The 14,033-nt window shown below is 39.6% G+C and overlaps 1 protein-coding gene across 9 annotated transcripts in view; it reads right to left on the bottom strand.

Moving 5' to 3' along the window:
• LHFPL2 (LHFPL tetraspan subfamily member 2) overlaps positions 1 to 14,033 on the bottom strand; it is a 124,106-nt gene that overhangs the window by 23,790 nt on the left and 86,283 nt on the right. The window contains exon 2 of one of the 9 annotated variants that reach the window (XM_075526431.1): positions 2,974 to 3,083. The exons of the other annotated variants lie outside the window; for them this stretch is intronic. The gene's annotated coding sequence lies outside the window, so the exon portion shown is untranslated. The remainder of the gene's footprint in view (positions 1 to 2,973; positions 3,084 to 14,033) is intronic. 9 annotated transcript variants of the gene reach the window in all.

Below are 14,033 nucleotides of genomic sequence, written 5' to 3'. Positions count from 1 at the left end.
CTCAAGATCTTTTGCAATTCCAAAATTTATTAAAACCTACGAGGCTAAGAAAAGCTAATGTGTAGTATTTCTGTTGCTGCTATCTCAAGAGAAAATTACACATCACATCAAAAATCATCACTAAGGGAGCAGTCTTGGCTACAATTAGTGATAGTCTAACTGCTCAGGAATTTACCAACCGGGAGTGGAATCATGAGTTTCCTTTCCTACTCTGAGTCCTCACTAGCTCACTGAAGTCTCAATCTTCAAGAGTCTCATCTGAAGCCCCCTTTCTTGGTTACCTACAACATCATATCTGTCAAGCAGACTCAAATATTCATTGTGTTGCGATTACTTCTTACAACAACTCTTAACTAGAGCTTCTAAAGGACTTTGGCAGGGCAGAAACGGTGGTTCGGAGGAAAATGGGAAGTCAGAAGGAAAGTACTATGAATATTTGGTAGCAAACAAATTCTTGCTATTTTTATATTAAGGATTTTTACCTTAAAAGGAAGCTAGGCTTTGGCTGTTTAAATAGTTAATAGTGTGTGCATGAGCTAGAGCATCAGCCCAAAAAAACTTGGAATCTGTGCTTGTTGTAAAAAGCAATTCACTCCCATGAGTTCATTGTGACAGATTTGGAACTGTTCTTAATAATTTATGAATATTGTATTAAGATATTTATTATACTAATGTATTGGTTATTGTTTAGTACGAGGCTGGTGAGAAAAACAGGCAGGAAAGGAAAGAATGACTCAGTTATGCCACTACTCAGCAAACTCTGGAGAATTGCTTACTAAAAAGACAATACTAAGACAGGAAAAGCCTCGCAAACACAGCAGATCAAAGATGCGTGGACTGTTTAGGAAGGAACAGTCTCTCAAACTGAAGGGAAGAGAAGCTGGTTTGGACAAACAAGCTTAAGAAAAAGACACCTCTTGGAGGTGCCTGTTAGAGTTAGGCCAACACCTAACTGGGCCCCTCATTTGCCTTTAGGCAAAGCAGACACCCCTGCAAACAGGGTGCCTTGTATGAAGGAAACACCGCTTCAGTTAATTCTCGAAAGGAAACCGTTGCTGTATCTCTTTTCACAGCTGTGGCTGTGTTAGCAGAGCAACCACAAAGGTTACGCATCTCCAGCCTGTCTGAAAAGCCTGGGGTGGCTCATTCTTCTGCTGAGACAAGACCTAAGGCTGTATACCTGAGAACTGCCCTTTGCGAGCCCGAAGGACCCAGAGGTGTTTGCACTGTTATGCACCGCGTATGCCTGTAAACAATCTACGTCAGTGCCTCCAGAAAGCCACCAGTTAGCAAGTCACCTCACAGGTATCGACTGTTCCCCAGCTTCATGATGCATAACATCCTCACAGCGTGGAAAGGATGCACTTTTGGCAGAACAGGATGCACTTTGGATCCAGGCCATAGAGCTCAAGCAAACTACCCAGCTATGATACCAGTGACAGATGAGACGGAGAACCTATCATGTTTCAAAATGTATGTATTCATTTATATTCCTCTTAATTCAAACTGAAAGTGAAACATCCTTCAAAAATCATCAGTACAGATGGGCAGCTCAGCACAGTAACGCATACAAACTTGTGTACATGACAGGAACACCTTTACTGAGCAAACACTGACTTTTCATTGTACTCGAGCCAAGGAGAAACAGTAGTGACTCAAGGTAACTGAAAAGGGTCACGATGGATCAGAGCTGCCATGTTTCCATACTGGAAAGGCATGCAGACATCTGAAATATCTGGGCATCACATGCAACAGTAAACATGAAAAAAGTGCATGAAAATCCTTTTATCTAGTCTGGAAAAAGGCAACGTAGTCAGAGAAACGCAGACATACGGTATCTCTGCGAACATCTACTGAACATGAGCTTTGACCGGTATTAATGGCTAACCATTTAACCATAGCCAAGAGAGAACAACTGAAATGAGATGTTTCTGATACTGCATATTTCATTAATTAATAATTACAGGAATGCTGTGTTCAGTTAGGATCGCTAAACTTCAAAATGGAAGCTCACTGCAAAGAACTCAGAAAATCTAGACTAATAATTCAAATTCTGGAAACCCCATTTTAAAGCAAGAAACAAAAAGAAACAGATTATTTATTTCAGCAGCTGGATTCAATTCTAAAGCGAAGATTGGACATAATTCTACAAGCTGAGCAATGTACAACATTCTGGCTTGTTTTATGCATTTTAACTTGCTAGAGTAGGTATTGATAACAGTCCTTTTCTGTCCTTAAAATGTATATGACTGTGAAAATGAATAACTAATAATTTTTAAAAGCTGAAAAGGGCTAGAGGGAAAAACCATCTGCACCTTTCTCAGGTTCACTTTCTCTGAAAATGCACTATCATCTCTCTGCCACTGATGTCCTGTGGTTTGTGTCACAGCAGCACTTAATGGAGCACACTATAACTGGACCTGTGTGGGGATATGCATATATGTAAGGTAGTGCTACACCTTCCTGCCATCTAGATATATAGGAAAAATGAAAGGAAGAAGGCATTATTAACCATCCCAGTTTTCCAGATGAGATGTTCCTCAGTCGTATAACAAAGTCTGTAGCAAGACTGGGAACTGAACCTGAATGCTGCCATTACAAATGCTAAACTTTGGGGGTTTGATACACTCCTCAGTGCCATGCACTCTGCCAACCACTTTTCTTGTCATCCCTCGAACACGAACAGCAGCTATTCCTCTGTCACTTTTAATTTCCAGCCCTGACACACTGCCTGCAAAGGTGGTACTCCTTCTCCACCAAGTATGACCATGGACAAATGATACCAAATGAAATGATTGTATCTCCAACAGTAACTTTGATTTTCCTGGTCACTGAGAAACAGTTTTGTTATTAAACTGTACCTTTTTCCTACAGTATTCACTGTTGAAATAGATAATTCCCATAGCAACATGCCACAACAGCTTGCCCATCGTATCAAGAAATACAAATTCACCTGCAAAGAAATAAACTTACCTCTACAACTAGCCTTCTCTACTTGTACTTCAGAGAAGAACATAACTTCAGTCATAACATCTATAGGGGATGATTCTGCCCACATGCACACTTCATTGAAGAGAACGAAGCTATAGGACAATAGCAGATATTCAACAGGTCCCACAAGGTTATAGGGAGTGGACTTACTTCAGGACAGGCATCCTTTTTATGTATTGGGTTGGTGAGTTTTCTTTTTCAAGCTTTCACTGACATTAATCCTTTTGAAAGCAAATGTAGTCTACAAACTAGTGTAAACGTAGCATCTGATTGTACTATTGCCAAAAGGTGGAAAGTTCTTGATTATGTCTTCCCCTTGGGAAATGCAAATAAATCAAAATCAAACCTGCGTATCTGAAGATCTCCCAATGCCTAGATAGACATCTATTACTAAGAAAAAGTCCCTGCATACTAGCAGCTTTAAGAAAATCTGTCTGCTCTGTAAGTTTTAAACATTTAATTGGATTCTGAAAATTATCTTTAAATCCAAGATTACCTATTAGATCTCCTTGTTGCATTTCAAGCTGTATATAAATACAGAACTTCAGTGCAAAATTAAAAGTACAGTGTATGTACACAGTACTAGAAACAGTTTCATTAACTGTCCATCATGCAACTTGCTCTTTCAAAACAATTCTGAATAGTGCACTGCATTTTGTAAATTGATAATGGCAATTATTAGCATTAGTTGGTTCTTTAAAATACATGGTTGCAAATCATAAATTTTATCTTCCATTTTCTAATAAATGCCCTCCTAGAAAACAAACTCATTTCATCAGGGACAAAATTAAGCAGATCTGAATAAATCATTAACAGCATTTATAAAATGGAAAGAAAATATGCTCATGCAGACCAGACATTTATTTAAATATTTATCAGAATTTTACTCAGACTCTTATCTCACGAATCCACAAAGGTCTTTCAGTGTCACAGCTTAAGCTGTGCACAGTGCCACCATTTGCATATATTCCTGTGTACATATGTTCCTCAAACACGTATCTCAGTTATGTTCTGGAACAAACTTCCTAGTTCATGTAGCTGCACATTTATCTCTATCTCAGGTGGGCAGAACATGATCTTCTGCCAGTCTTTGTCTATTTGGTTATGTTAAGACCACAGAATTAATAGTTCAGAAAAGACGATAAAATAATCCAAACCATTTGAGCCTAAAATGGAATATGCTGAGAAAAACAGTATTTTCTGTTTTTTTCTTTTTCAAGATGCTTAGCCCTGTGTCCTCTCACTGTTGAGTAATAAAGTTATGAGATTGGTCCAAAGCATCAAGGGAGAGAAAAGAAAAAAAAAAAACAAAATAGACTACCTAAACACGGAGAGAGCAAAAACATGCAGGTAGAGAGCAAAAGGCCAATGCTGTAATCTCTGCAGCTAGTTTCCTTTGCCAGCAGGGTTTTGTTTTGTTTTTAATGAAGCATTACTTAATGTACTGAAATGCTTTCCAATGACTGCTACCCATTACTAAGCTTCAGATCTCTGATAATGCATAAAATCTTGCTATTTGACACAGTTAAAGTTTTATCTTGTATATATATAGTACAAAAAGCTTGGAAACATTCTCTCCTTACAAATTAACTTTCCATTCTTCCTGCATAAAAGTTGCATCAGGAGATTTATCTATTTTTCATTATAGCAGAGAAAAGATTAGGGGACACCAGAGTTCTTATTTTATTTAGAGTGAACCAGTAAAAATACCTATATAAAAAGGTGAACTTCAAAAATTATTATAATCTCAAAGCATTAAGAAAAAAATATCTGTTACAAATTCCACAATCCACTGAATAAATCAAAATGGAAACAAAGCAGCTTGCATGCACATCCAGTACCCCCCCAGTCCCCAGGCACTGTTGGATGAGTACTGTCTGCAACACATGCAGGAGATCATCAATTTGGACTATTGCACCAAAATGGCACAGCAGGCTACCCCTTCTTATCTATGTGACAGGGAATATAATTCTACATGAAACTGGAGATAAAATTAATTAATCTGTGTTCAGTGAATGCCATCTTTAAAAAAGTAAGGGGTTATTTCTTTTGGGGTATTATTTTTCTCTTAAACTTCAATTCATTGTCTACAATAAGAGTTGACAGATCAGTTTGGTGTTTTGCATAGGATAAATTCCAAATATACTGGTTGATGTACACTACACTTTTTGCACTAGGGTAAAGAGAGCTTTCAAAGTTAAAAAAACAAAACACAAACAGGTTGAACCGACCATTTGAGTCCTTGCTCCTGGAATCACTTTTGTCTGTGTATTCTGAGCTGTCAAGATGGCACAGGAGTAAGAGAGTAGAAGCTCTCAAAGCTTTTCAGTGAAGCCTGGTCCATTTGTAGCACAGCCAGAACATGCCAAAAGATTTAACAGGACTGACTCATCATTTGGATAATGATCTCATCTGAACTGAAGCTGTGAAAATACCAAGTGACTTGAGATGACATAGTTGCTGTTGCAAAATCTAGAGTCTTCTGTAGCTCTCCTAGACAGAGGGCTTTGTTGGAAGACAGAGATGAGAGAGTCTTAAAGCAGACGCTCCTGGGGATGTGCCCAGAGGCCGGTTGGTACACGTGCACAGCTAGGTCAGAGCTGTCGGCAGTGCTGCAGCAGCCTGTTGGGAGCAGGCTGTCCTCTTCCATCTGCAATTCATGCCCTGTGTCCTTACTGGTTCTGCACTTGTAGGGCCAAGATCCACCTTGATTCCTCACCTTCATATTTGGAAAAACTTACCACGTACCAGGCTTTGGTAGTGGAGCTGTTGCCACTGGCTTCGTTGCTGGTGGCATCTGCACAGCTGGTGATGCCTCCTTTGGTATTGAGTCTTTTTGCAGCAATATTTTCAGATGCTGCCTGAGCAGCTCTAGATAGAGCACTAGAAAACACTTAGCACTAGAAAGCTTATCTTTTACCAAAATTCACAAGCTTATCTTCTCTGGACTGTAAGAGACCTACAAAGATTTCTGCAGGAGATGAACGGCAATTGTGCTCCTCCATGTTCAAGATGTGTGTGTCACTGACCACAAGAACACTCACATTTGTTTACTGCACATGTTTTTCCCAAGAAAGAACTAATTTTTTTCCTTTTTCACTACAATCAAAATCTGCTGTCCTATTCAGGGAAGGAAATATAAAAGGCAGAGCTATTAGATGGACAAGTCATCCTTGTTTTTCTCAGTATGGTGCTGCTAAACAGTTATTTTTGAACGGTTTCAAAACCAAGCTTAGGGTAATTCCTGCCTTCTAAGCAATTTTTGTATTTGCTCATCATGGTCATAAGGGCATGACTCTGCAGTGTGATGTAAGACTTCTGTGAGTCCTAGCAGCTGTACTGAACTCCTGAATGCTTTTTCAAAATACATAGTTACAAAAGAAGAACATCAGTATTCACTTCAGGGGGGTTAACATAAAATTATCAGAAAAACTCTAACGCATTTTGAAGAGTTTGAGAAGAGCCTGTTTACCTAGGACACGCCCCATATCTTGTCTCCCAACTGCAGGCTGAAATAAGAAACTGCAGGAACTGTGCAGCAATGTAGCTGAGCAACAACATTGCACTTAATTGCCATGTGCTGGAACCAAATACTGCTTGCAGCACGTGCACAGCCCTGATTCTCTTTCTTATTCCACAGACACTGTCTTGTATGCATGAAGGCTTAAAAGCAGTTGAAACTGCAATGAAATATGCTGCAAGAAGAACAAGAATGCATATAGCTCCTTTCCCCAAATGTGGAAAAACTTTTTTATACCAGATTTTGGTTTATTTATGAGCTGTTACAGTAAGACTGTATAAAAAGGTACCTGGTAAGTTGGTTGGTCTGTAGAAAAAAAACCAAACAAACATCTCAGGTTAGGTTAGATTTGGCATGTGTGTCTGAAATGTAAAACTAACATGCTGGTCACAGTTACACCTAGTAAAACAATCCTCTCCCTCGTTTTCAAACCCATATTTATGTTTAAGGATTTATTTTTTTTTTTACAGGAAGCTATAAAAAGAAACAATAAGCAGAAAGTACTTAAACCACAAGCAAATGCAAGGAAGAGATAAGGTGAAATACTAAAAATAAATCTGGAGCAGTTGCGAGTTGGAGACATATTTGAGAAATAGGAATCTGCTGGTGAGAGGAAGAGTGTGGTGGAACAAAGCACGCTATGGGAATGCAAACACAGGCTGTTACAATAACCTGTGCAGGAAAGCTGCACACATAAGAGAAGGTCAATGCACTACTACTATACTCAAAGACAATGACAGTGTGCTAAAATACAAAGAGGAACAATAGAAATGATGGACATTCAGTTGTACCTGTGTGGACACTGATGCACTCACTCATGCTTCAAGAGCCTGGCTGCTGAAGGCCAACTCAGAAAGCCTGCGCCATTCTCCAAGGAAACCCGGCAGGGCAGCTCAGCACCACCACCACTTCTTGACACCACTGGAGAAAAATAAGCTCTGCCTGACCTGGAGCAGGTTTGACACAAGAAGGTGTCCTTGGTCCAGATGCCTCTGAGCTGCAGATGCTTTATAACACTCACCAGTACAAAAAAATGACATAACCAGAAGCCTTATAATACAAGTGTTAAATGATGACCTAGGAAATGTGATACTGAATTTTGTAAGAAGCTGTAGAAGAATGGCAGATAATTAAATTGTGTGCAAAAGAATGGTCAGTGATGGCTTAACCTTTGAAAAGTCTTGGGGAATTTGTAAAAAGAAGTTTAATACAGAAGATCAGAATTTATCAAACGTAGCAGTAACCTTTCAAACATTGAAGAACATAGTGCTGGGGGAAAAAACCCAAACCAACCCAGCCTCAACTAAGCCCAAGAAACAGGACACCTATGAACTCTTGTAAGCAATTCCCTTAAACCCATGAAGAACATGAGACTATGGAAATAGTCTCAACAGTGTGTATATAACCCATGTGTGTATAAACCTGTGTATTTTATATACAGTGTGTATATAACCCGTGTATTTTACACATGGTGTGTATAAAATAACCTTTCCACGGTGTGTTCCTTTAGAATGACAGGCTAAAATCCAAAGCTTAAACTATTATTTATTTGGGAGGAAAAGATCAAGAAGGGTCTTGGGACAAGCCGGCAGCTATCCCTCCACGCAATTTAAACCGTATTTTGTCTCCTGAGAATACTAGGAAGACATGCACAGAAAAATGCTGCTGAAGACAACTTGAGTTAGGCTAAAACTGGATACATCCCTTTATCAGACCCCAAACAACCCAGTTTCCTAAGGGTAGGCTACCAGTGAAACCCTTATAACTGAGGGAGCAAAGCATTAAAAAGTTCAATACAGCTGTTAGGATTCATAGAAGTTTTACATCACATGGCAGAGTCATGCCCTTATGATCATGATGACCAAATATGAATATTGCTTAAAAGGCAGGTATTATCCTAAGCTTGGTTTTGAAACTGTTCAAAAAACAACTGTTTAGCAGCACCATACTGAGAAAAACAAGGATGACATGCATTTTGTCTTCTGCTTTCTGAGGCAGCAGAGAAAAAAGCACTCATTTAGGTTTGTTGGTATTGTACTTATGTGGTAGTTAATCACTCAAGAACAAGCAATGCCTTTGTAAGACAAATGAGGCATGGAAACAATTAACGCAGAAAACCTCCATTTGCCTTTTTTCCCTTCCAGCCTTGGTAGACATAAGCCGTATTTGCATCGATAGTGAAAAACAGGGGTTATTGCAACACTTCCATTACTGCACCCTTCTTAAAAGCACCTGTGCTGACTTTAAAAATATACTATAAATTCAGCTGATTAAGTAAGGTAGCATATAAAGAACATATATTTTTTAAGAAGATCTATATTGAACTTGCTAAAATTAAGCACTAGCATAGAACAGATTTTTAAGTCTGACAATACTACTACACGTACATCTAAATTAATTCAAAGTCATGCTCCACCACAGTATCTCAGGGAGGTTAAGTGTTATTCCAATACTGATAAACTGTTATGCATTCTGTCAAACAGATGCACTGTAAAAACTAGACAGAGAGAAATTAGAGAACATACCCCACCCACTCCCCCCCCCCCCCCCCCCCCCCCCCCCCCCCCGCCGTGAAAGCAAGAAACTGAAGCCCACTTGATTCCAACAACAAAATCCAGGCAATGCTTACTGGGGAGGAGTGATGGAGGTGTGTGTTTTGTTTTATTTTGAAAAGATTTGCTAGATATATTCTGCAGTAACTTGTCATGCATAGTATTATTTAGCTCCTAGTTAAAATAAAATTGTGGCTTAAAGCACAAAACAAATACAGACTATGACACTGATCTTTCAAGCTGGTAAAATGCTTTCATGTACCCACCAGAATATTAAGACAAAATCCCTTTGGTTATTGACATTGTTTGAATTTGGTTCCCAGAATAAACTAATACACAACATCAAGGCTGTAGATATATCAGACTTCTCAACTACAGCAAAATTTTTGAAATAGTAAATATGTTTGCACAGATTTTTTTTTCCTGAGCAGAAAGATTTCATAGGGCATACTTAGAAATGCTCAGTATCATTTAAAAATTCTAACTGCATTGCCAACAGTTTATGAACTCATTATTTCCATAAGGCTTGCCTTGCTATTTGATCACAGGAATCACAAGCTTCTTTTGAGCATTAACATGCATCTACAACTGTAATCTTAGAAACAAAACAATAAACTGACTCAGTTACTATGTTTTCACTTAGATCGGCTGGTATTCAGGAAGTGAGACTCTGATTACTAATCACCTGAGAGAGCCCTTGAAATGATGAGTGACCTTTTAAAAGTTCAGAAGACTAAACACGTATCATGAAATCACTGGGAAACAGTTTCTTAAAGAAAACAGGTAATGGAGAAACTTAGTTGAGGGTGAATGTATCACTGCGTGTCTGTCACATCCTGACTTTAATGTTTTGAACACAACAAGGCTGAGCGCCAGCCCTCTCCAAAAAACAGGGATGCTTGGTTTTCCTCCTCACAATTAAAACCGATGCTTACATTATAGTCACATTGCCCATATATGCTGTAACACTAGAAGACTACCTATGTCAAAAAATTCTTGTGTTGTGTTGCAATATTGTGAGCTGAGACAGTGGTTTACACTAAGTCCACCAAGCAGCTAGCAGAAGGTACAAACAATATGGGGCTTTCCAAGCTGCATTTCAAAGAAACAGACACATCTCAAAAGACAATGAAAAAAAAATACAGTAAGCTAAAACTGATTAAATCAAAGGTAACCCTTACGACCTCTCACTGTAAGGCAGACATGATCTTAAGTAGCGGAATTCAAGAGGCATCTCATTGAAATAAAGTCAGTAATTGGACCTGCCTATAGCAATTACATATCATAAACACAATGAACTTGAAGCCTTGGTACATATCAAGGACTATGAATTAACTGACACCAATGAGATTAAATGAGGAAAAGGCAAAGTGCAATAATAGAATACTGATGCATTTTAGAACAGCTTTGCTGCTTTCTCAGCCAGAAATGGTACATGAGAAGGAGATGATCTTTTGCTGTATCTCAAGAATCTATGTATTTGCTCAGATGTCCAGAAAATTGCAGACAGACAGATCTGGAATATTTATGGTAAAGGAAAAAAAAAAAGGGCGGGGAGGGGAAGGGACCAGAATGAGCCCTACTTCAAAATTGTCCCATTCTCCCCTTCTCAGTCAGAAGGAGATGATGAATTAAGTTTTGTTTTTATTTTTAAAAAATACTTGAAGCATCCAGGAATCTGGACATAGTGGTAACACAGAACACTACTCAGTTATTTCTTGAAAGGACAACATAAAATAGCATGAAATCAAAAAAGACAACATTCAGTGAGGACAAGTAGTAAGAAAGAGGAATCAGGTCTATAAATAGAAAGTGAAGAACAGCTAGCAGTACTACAGAAAAGGATCCAACTGTAAAATGGGTTGCAACTGTGTAGGAGTCAAAAGTATGACAAGATGACAAAAGCAAAACTAAAAACTTCTAATTCAAGGATGTGTCAGTACTCTTACCAGGACAGAGAAGGAAGTGATTCCATGCACTTACAATGTATCCAGCTTTTTGCTTTACACTTTAGAAGAAGATGTAGACGAGACAAGAGAGACCAGAGGACAGCAACAAGAATGGCCAGAGATCTTAAAAATGAGACATATGAGGGAAGATCCAAGGAGCCTTAATTCATATGAAAGAGTAGCTCTATCATATGGTATTTAACTGAGGTAAGTAATACAACTAGGATCCTAGAAACAGGGTTCACAAACAGTGCATAAGCCGTTAATAGACGGATGTTTTATCCAACAAACAAATTTGTCCTTAAATATGAGACACAAGGTAATTAGGGTACTTGTAAAAACAACTGCACTGCTGAATAGAGCCATAGGAGAACAGAATGGAACAGAAAAAATCCTGTGTGGGGTTAACATCTGTATACGACTTTACCTTTCTCCCAGTTTCAAGTTTCAGCAAGAGCTATGAAAGCAGCTGTGGCTGGGGTAAGGTCGCATGGTTGGACAGAAGTACGGTAAGAATTTCAGGGTGATCTGAAAAGAGCTTTCTTTTACAGTGCAATCAGTCAAACTCAAGATTCATGCCCTTCACATGGCCAGCCTATAAACTACAGGACAATAAATCAACCAAATCAAAACAGGATGTGCAGGGCAGTCGCTGCGTTTCTAGAACACCTCCTCTGGGATGCAGATGCAAGACACCCAAGGGGTTTTGCAGTAACTTCCAGCCCAGGTGATACACATGCTCAAAACGGTCCAGAACTAATTATAAAACTGAATACCGTAACACAATCTGCTGCTTGGCTTCCTGGCAGCATTAGCAGCATGCTGCAGGAACCCGCAAGAAAAGCTTTGTACACCATCACAACTCAAGGATATTCTTCCTGAAGTTTTAGTTATGCTAACACAGAGCTTCTCCACATTTCACTTGGTAAAGTTAAGGCTGCAGAAAGTAACTACGTAAGTGTTAGAAAAAAGTTCAACTGACACAGTTGTTTGTTGGAGAATTTCAAGTTGGGTAAGGGCTTCCCCTTACAGGAAAGGGGAATAAAAGTCATTGCAGTTCAGCCTAAAACTCCAGCACAGGTTCCCTTTATCCACCAAAATATAAGTTCTGCCTTAGTACAGAGATTGTTCAACACTTTCCACTCTTAAAACACATTTTCATTGCTTACAACTTTGCTAAAATAGCAGTTTGGGCTGAAACTTTCCACACCAGATGCCTGCCTGAGGCTGAATTTTCTTGCACAAGTTTCAGCCAAACGGTTCAGATGTTTCAGAAAATGAAGCTACATTTTTCAGCATTAAAAGCTTCTGATGACCTTTTTCTTCATGAAGGAAAGACATTCCTGACAGATTTCAAATGCCTGTTAGCTTGATAGAGAAGTAAGATTTGTAATAGGGGATAAAATCTTCTACCCCATCATCTGGTATGTGACATTGAGGGGTGCACATCTACCCTGATTTGGCAGTTGTAAGCCTTTCCTAAGTTTGTCTAGCGACTCAAACCTCCACAGACTGCACCCTCACTTTGCACACCTTCCCCTCAAGCTGGCGTCCTGACCAGGAACAGCAGAACAGAGTCACCATCCCCAGGGGACAACATGTGATTTCAATCAGCTCTGCACCATGACAGACCAGAGCTGGAATCAGAGCCCTGTGAGTCACTGAAACATTGCTGAAGTGAAATAATTTCAGCCCTGTCTTCAGACAGGGTGTGCTTTTCTCTCTCCTGCCAGTGACTGGGCTATGCAGAGGGACAGGCTGGGGGGCTGCTTTGGAAGGAAACAGTGAAAGACCTTTAAAAACTAAACCCAAAAAAACAACCCACCAAACACACACACGCAAACAATAACAACAATCACACCACGGCTGAAGACTGGGTGGGCTGAAGGAATGAAGTGAGCTGGAAGAAGATGGAGAGTCTGCATCAGGGAGACAGGACTCACTGATGAAGAAACAGATAGGGTCTGCCCAGGGGCCACCCCAACCAGCTTACTCAGGGAGAGCAACTGGGTGTTAACGATAAGAGGTGAAAAGCACCTAGAAGTGTACAGAATTTATTTTGCACAAGCAACCTCAAATCTGGCATTTCCTTACCTTTTAAAACTCAGCAAGACAGCATTCTTAAAGCTCTCTCGTTCCGCATCTGTAATGCTACTTTAAAGTATCCACACGCGCTATTGTGAAGAGTGAACTTAGATGCTATAGTGAGCCAGCCTAGCAGGGACTCCTTGGAGGCTAAACCTAACCTTTTTCTTCCCATTCCCAGATACATTTTCCTTCCACTTCCCTCGATCATTCTGGTGGCCGCTGGATCTCTCCATGGGGTGACTGAATACACCACCCCAGCAAAAAGTTAACAGAGAAGAGAAGGGAAGGAAAGAAAACCCGGGAGGTAACCACACAGGCATCTTCTCCGTGAGCAAACTGAACTGGCTCCCAGTGAAGATGAGAAGCACCCCAGCTGGCAGTAGGAAGGGGACAGGACCACACAACAAGGAGTGGGTGGGGAGGAGAGCAAAACCTCCCCCTTCTTTTCAGATAAAGGCCTTCAGCATCACAAGTTGAAGGATATTTATTACAAAAATTACAGTGTGACGAATCAAAGCTCTAGAAGCAAGAACACTGTTGGCTTACCTAAAGCTAATATCTCTGTTTATAGACAAGCAATGTTTCAAAACAATTGCTTAAACCTCCCCACCTATTAGGGCCCCTAAAAACAGAAGCTTCTTCCAGAAAAAATGACAAAACTATTGATATTTCTTCATTCACAGTCACAACTCTGGAGTCACATGCTGAAATTATTTCACTTCAGCAATGTTTCAGTGACTCACAGGCTGGTGCACAGTATATTCCCCACAAAGAACTCAGCTTTATTGTTTATCTCATATCTATGCTGTTTAAAAACAATATAGTTTTATTTAGTGTCTGTTATTTTTCTGTTGTTCAGTCACACTGGTCCAATTGTACCCAGTGGGCACCCCGCCCACTTCAAGATTAAAACTACAGAAATAATCCTTCTGT

The sequence above is a fragment of the Mycteria americana genome, chromosome Z (assembly GCF_035582795.1).
Source record: "Mycteria americana isolate JAX WOST 10 ecotype Jacksonville Zoo and Gardens chromosome Z, USCA_MyAme_1.0, whole genome shotgun sequence".
Lineage (NCBI taxonomy): Eukaryota > Metazoa > Chordata > Aves > Ciconiiformes > Ciconiidae > Mycteria > Mycteria americana.
The sequence above is the reverse complement of the archived record's forward strand: the minus strand, read 5'-3'. Positions and strand labels throughout refer to the sequence as shown.